The sequence below is a fragment of the Ursus maritimus genome, unplaced genomic scaffold (assembly GCF_017311325.1).
Source record: "Ursus maritimus isolate PB19 unplaced genomic scaffold, ASM1731132v1 scaffold_34, whole genome shotgun sequence".
NCBI classification, from domain to species: Eukaryota; Metazoa; Chordata; class Mammalia; order Carnivora; family Ursidae; genus Ursus; species Ursus maritimus.
In genome coordinates, this window is record NW_024426008.1 from 12182110 (window position 1) to 12188109 (window position 6000).

Here is a 6000-nt window from a genome sequence, read left to right on the forward strand (position 1 = left end):
AAACTATTGAAACATTACCTAAAAATACTCCCCTTCAAGGTAACAAAACAAAACAAAACAAACAAAACCCAACTCTGGGAATCTCTTGCCTCACAAACTCCCACAATTTAAATAAAAAATACACGTCTCTACATATACTAACACTATAATACAAGGTCTTGCCAGAATATTCCTTATTCCCTTCAGCGTTAAGATATTTCTAATTGTAACAAAGAAATACATTTCACCACTTGGCAGATGCAATGCGGGGCTCTTGGAAAGGGCATTTAATAACAAATGTTTGTTTTTTAAGCCACTGAGTTAAAGAATGGTTTATTATACAGCAAAAACTGATGTACAATGGGAGCATAACCTTAGTACCATCACTTTGGAAAGCATTGAGGCCATATATAGTGACATTAAAGAGGCATTGATTTAGTGTCCCACGATTCAGATCTTAAATATATACCTTGGAGAAAACGTCACAAATGTGCCCACAGAGATGTGCGTAAGAATGTTCACTGCAGCCTTGCACATGTCATGGGAAAAAAGTTGGAAAACCCCAAGTGACTCATCAAAAGAAGACAAATTTGTGTTAAAGTGTATTCATATAACGGAATGCTATGTCACAATTGGAAGGAATGAGCTAGTGCTACATGATACAAAATGAATGGATCTGGAAAATAAAATGTTGAGTGTTAATTTTTAAGAAAAGTTACCTTTTAGGAGATGAGGGTAGTAGTAGAAGAAAGATATGGTTGAAGAGGGGCACAAAGATCGTTCAGTTGGATCTGTCATGTGTTATTTCTATGAAATGATCAAAGCAAGTATGCCAAAATATTACATTTTCAAAATATTATTGTTTATTTTTATATATTTGAAATAGCTCACAAGACAAACTAATAACTTTATATGTTTCTAATTCATCCACAAAAAGAACGTTTTAATAATGGCTTAATAGTCCAGGTTCAGGAGCTAACATTTCTTAAACTAATGCTTTAATTTTTGTTATCTAGGAGACATACAATTTTTCACATGCTTAAAGTAGGCTGTAATGAACATCTCTGTATAACACTGATTATTTCCATATGACTTACTCTCAGAAGTATAATTGGTGGGTCAAAGTGTATTCACTTTTTAAAATTTCTAATGTCTGTTTTTAAATTGTCCTTCAGAAAGGAATACCAGTTTATACTATGGCTAGGAGTGTATGACTATTTTATTAACACCAACTAATATAGTTGTTTCTCTTTGCCAACCTGAGAGTTATACTTGGTGTTGGAATTTGCATTCTTTTGATTATGGTGATAGTGTATTAGTTTGTTAGGACAACCACAACAAAATATCACAGACTAGGTAGCTTAAGCAACAGAAAATTATTTTCTCACGATTATGGAGGCTGGAAGTCTGAGACCAAGGTGTCAGCAGAGTTGGTTTCTTCAAAGGCTTCTCTCCTTGCCTCGTGGATGGCTTTGTTCTGCCTGTGTCTTCATGTGGTTTTCCCTCTGTGCGTGTCTGTTCAAATTTTGTCATATAATGAAATGAGTCTTACTGGATTTAGGGCTTACTCTAATGACCTCATTTTAACTTAATTACCTCTTTAAAGACCTTATCCCCAAAAAGTCATATTCTGAGATATTGAGTTCGACATATGAATCTGGAGATGATGCAATTCAGCCCCTAACAGACAGTGAACACTTTTTCATAAATTTATTATCCAACTGAATTTTTCTCTTGCAAAATTTTGTCTTTATGTCCTTTGCTTTTTTTTTTTCTTTAAAATAAGCTCTACACCCAATGTGGGGCTTGAACTCATGATCCTGATGGTGAGGGGGAGAAGGCTAGCTGAGGACAAAGCACAAGCTGACACCCCACAACCCCCCTCCATTCCCAGGTGGGATCTGTGTGACATTCGTCAGGCACTCTTGGCTGCCCTAAAGCTAAGGCAAGGGAAAAACAAATGGTTAACTAAGAGAGATCACAGTCCTGCAAGACACGAATCTCCCTTAGTTTACAAATGTCTCAGTGTTTTACAAGAAAAAAAGTATTTTTATCAATAACCTAACTTCCAGAAGGAAACTCTCAACTGTCTTAATGTTAATGCTTTACTAGAAGGAAAAACAACCTTAACTTGACAATGGCAAGACCTCCAATATCTAGTAGGCCCTCTTTAGCATACAGAAATTCTTTTGAAAACCTCCCCTTTCTCCTTACCCCCAGTTCCCAAGTATATAATCAGTCACCCTTCACAACCTCCATGCAACAGCTCTTTCTGCCCACGGGTCCTGTCCCCATGCTTTAATAAAGCCACTATTTTGCACCAAAGACATCTCAAGAATTCTTTCTTGGCCATTGGCTCCAGACCTCACCCCAACAAACCTCACCTACATTCAAAACTACATCACTGAGATCAAGAGTCACATATTCTACTGACTGAGTTGGTCAGGAGCCCCCTTTGCTTTTTTTATTGTATCCTCTTCTTGGGACTTTTGCTTATTGATTTATAAGAATTTATTATATGTTAGGTTACTTGTCATAAAATCTGCATATTATTAAAAAATTATGAAAGAAGACAATTTAGGTGATACAAACTTTATTTAGCACTTCATGAAGCAGAGTCTTCTTTTAGAGAACCGCAGAATAAAGCAGAAGGCAGGAAGTATTTATGGGATAAAGAATAAAGAGCAAGGAAGAGAAAAATAAAGAAATATCTAATTGGTTGGGGCTATATAATCAACCTTTTTATAGAGTGAGAAGGAACAAAACTAAGTACAGAGCACAAAGGTGGCTTGGCATTTGGAAGTTGGCTGCCTGGCTCTGCTCCGTTTCTGGTCCATCCAAGCATTTATAGGAACATGAAAGGTATTTGAGTTTTGATTTGCTGACATGGCACTCTGGGCAGGAGCCCTCCATCTTGGGCCCAGAAAGTTACTTTAAAAGTATTTTTCCCAGTTTGTCAGTGGTTATTTAATTTAAGATAAAGGATTTTGTTTTCCTGTAGAAGTTTAATGTAGTCAAACGAAACAGTGTTTTCCTTTATAGTTTTCAGCGTTGAGGGTCCCAAAAAGTTTTATGAATATCTAAATACCTAATACACACTAAGAAATTTTATTTATAATTTATAGATACATTTTACCTACAATTTACATTACTTTTATGGTATGTTTTTTACATGTAAACACTTAACTTTTTTTTTTTTACATTTAAATATTTAATCCAAATAGAATTCATTTAGTGTATGTTATGAAGTATGGAGTTAATTTCATGTTTTCCTAAATATTTAGCCAGTTGTCTAAATGTGATAGTCCATGTTTTGGGTAAATATTAAATATTTTAAAAATAAGATAAAAATAAAATTATTATCCCTTATTAGCCTTTTGATAATGTTTTTCATGTGAACTTTTGTGGTGATTCAACGAATGTTTTTTACTGAAATTTCTAGAAAAGTACATTTGATTGTTAATTTGTCAAAATTTGTCAACTTGTAGGTTGGCTGATTTCACTTTTACTGTTTTCTGAGATAGGATAAATGAATCATGTTTGCCTTAACATCAACATGTAACTTTTGGCCTTTCCACTTTGAATAGGGTAAAAAAAAAAAAAAATTTAGCTACCCATCACCCATTTCTCTATTATTCAGAGTACTCTGCAGTATACAAATGCTTTATTTTACAGGTTCTCTTTAGCTTTTGAAAAAATAATGGACATTTTAAGTATTGAAGTACTGGATACTTTTCATAACACTCAACAAAGTAGTAGAGGCTGATTTTTATCTATCAGTGAGGATCGGTATTCATTTCACGAGATTGGGAAAGAAGCCTATTTTATCCCCTCCTCCACCCCTGGTGACTCTTTGGAAACCATCACAATTCAGAAAATGTTTACGTAGTCATCTGCCATTACCTTTGATTCAAAGGTAAACCACGCTTTGGAATCTGTACCACCTTGTGCCGAAGGCAAGGTAGAAATAAAAATGTCAAAACATAGTTCTAATAAGGTAAATTTCACTGTGAACCAGCTTGGTCAGGTTTGAGCAAAAACAAGCCTTTGATCAAATTGTTTCAGAAACAAAGAAACAAAAATATTCTATCTCAATAAACTCCTCCTCATTCCACATTGGGAAGTTTAACCACAGTATCTCACTGACTCATTTCTGTGGATTTCGTGCAACTCTGATATAGCTTATTCTGTTCTTAGGAGAGTTGTGGAATACCCATCTCATGGAGGCACAAAAAAGAATCAGGAGCATTATCTGCTCCTTCCTTGTTGCAGAGATGCAAGGAACATGCTATTCTGGGGAGACAAATCTAATGATTGTTTTATTCCTTAAGTTCTTTTCGGGGGCATCTGGCTGACTCAGTTGGTAGAGCGTGTGACTCTTGATCTCAGGGTTGTGAGTTCAAGCCCCACATTGGGTATGGAGACTACTTAAAAAAGAGAAAGAGAGAGATGTTTTTGAAATTGGTAATTGTGATGACTTGGAAAGGGAAAATTTGGTGGCTAGAGGCCAGAGATTGGTGGTGATGGTAGAAACTTACTTTTTACTCTATATAATGTGTACCTTTCCACTTTTATACTATGTGCATATATCACATATTCAAACGAATTCGTTCTTTTAAGTGTCATTTCTAAACAGTACTTTTTATCTTTATTTATTTTTATATTTGGAATAAATGCAAGTGAGAGCATAACAATACGATCTGGACCACTGCTTCAGATAGAAAAGAACTGATTTACATTTTAAATGATTTACACTTTAGACAATTTATTTTTTGTTTCTTTTGTTCATTCCACAAATATTTACATAACAACTCCGTGCCTTACAAATACAAATCTCTTATTCATCCTGCTAATACAAGGAAGCTAATTTAATTTCCCTATATATTATGTAAGTAAGAGGGTGAAGATCATGAAGGGTGAGAAGGGATTATACACAGAGAGGGAAAAGAGAGATGGCTGGAGTTATGCAGATTAAGCAGGAACCTACAAAACAGTCACGCATGTGAATAATGGGTGAGATTTTTGTATAATCTTGCTGGGTTGCAATGAGTTGCTGGGAAAATACACTATGATGAACACTGAGGTGCGTGAAAAAGGACGAGGATGCATTTTGTTAAATATCCATCACACTTGGCCACTGCCAAGATGGCCTTTTCATCCACAGGCTACTTTTGTTGTCTCCATAAATAACCCCTGCCTTATAGTTTGAAGAGGGAGCTGGGGGAGGATTCCTTTTATTTCACTTATAATTATAAAGGCAAATAATTTTATAAGCGTCATAGCGGCAGAAGATAAACTGAGGCATAATAAACATTTTAAGGGTTTACTTGAGCAAAAATCAATTCGAATCAGGCAGCGTCCAGTCTTGCAGATGGAAAGCTCTGAGGAGCAGTACGAAATGAAAGACTTTATAAGCAGAAAGGAGAAGGAACAAGAAGTTATACTGGACAAAAGGTTGGTTATTGCAAGGTCACTTTAGGGGATGACAAGGGCTTATCAGGAGGATGACCTGACTAGTGCTGATCAGGTGATTCCTGATTGGCTGGCTTAAGATCCTATTTCTTTGAGAGCCAGAAGTATAATTAAATGAAGTCTTGGTTTTGTGATGCAGGGTTTAGCATAAGTGACTTCATTTGGGGCCTGTTGGCTTGCTTTCTAATAATAGCTAACTATACTTGATTCCAAAGAAAATAATTTCTTACCTCATTGTTTAGATTTTTTTTTTTAAAGATTTTATTTATTTATTCGACAGAGATAGAGACAGCCAGCGAGAGAGGGAACACAAGCAGGGGGAGTGGGAGAGGAAGAAGCAGGCTCCCAGCAGAGGAGCCTGATGTGGGGCTCGATCCCATAACGCCGGGATCACGCCCTGAGCCGAAGGCAGACGCTTAACCACTGTGCCACCCAGGCACCCCTCATTGTTTAGATTTAAGGCAAGTAAAGGACAAATTCATGACCACCTGTGGTTCATACCTTCTTAATTGCAAAGTATCACAAAAGAAGTGTTCTCATTTTCCTCAA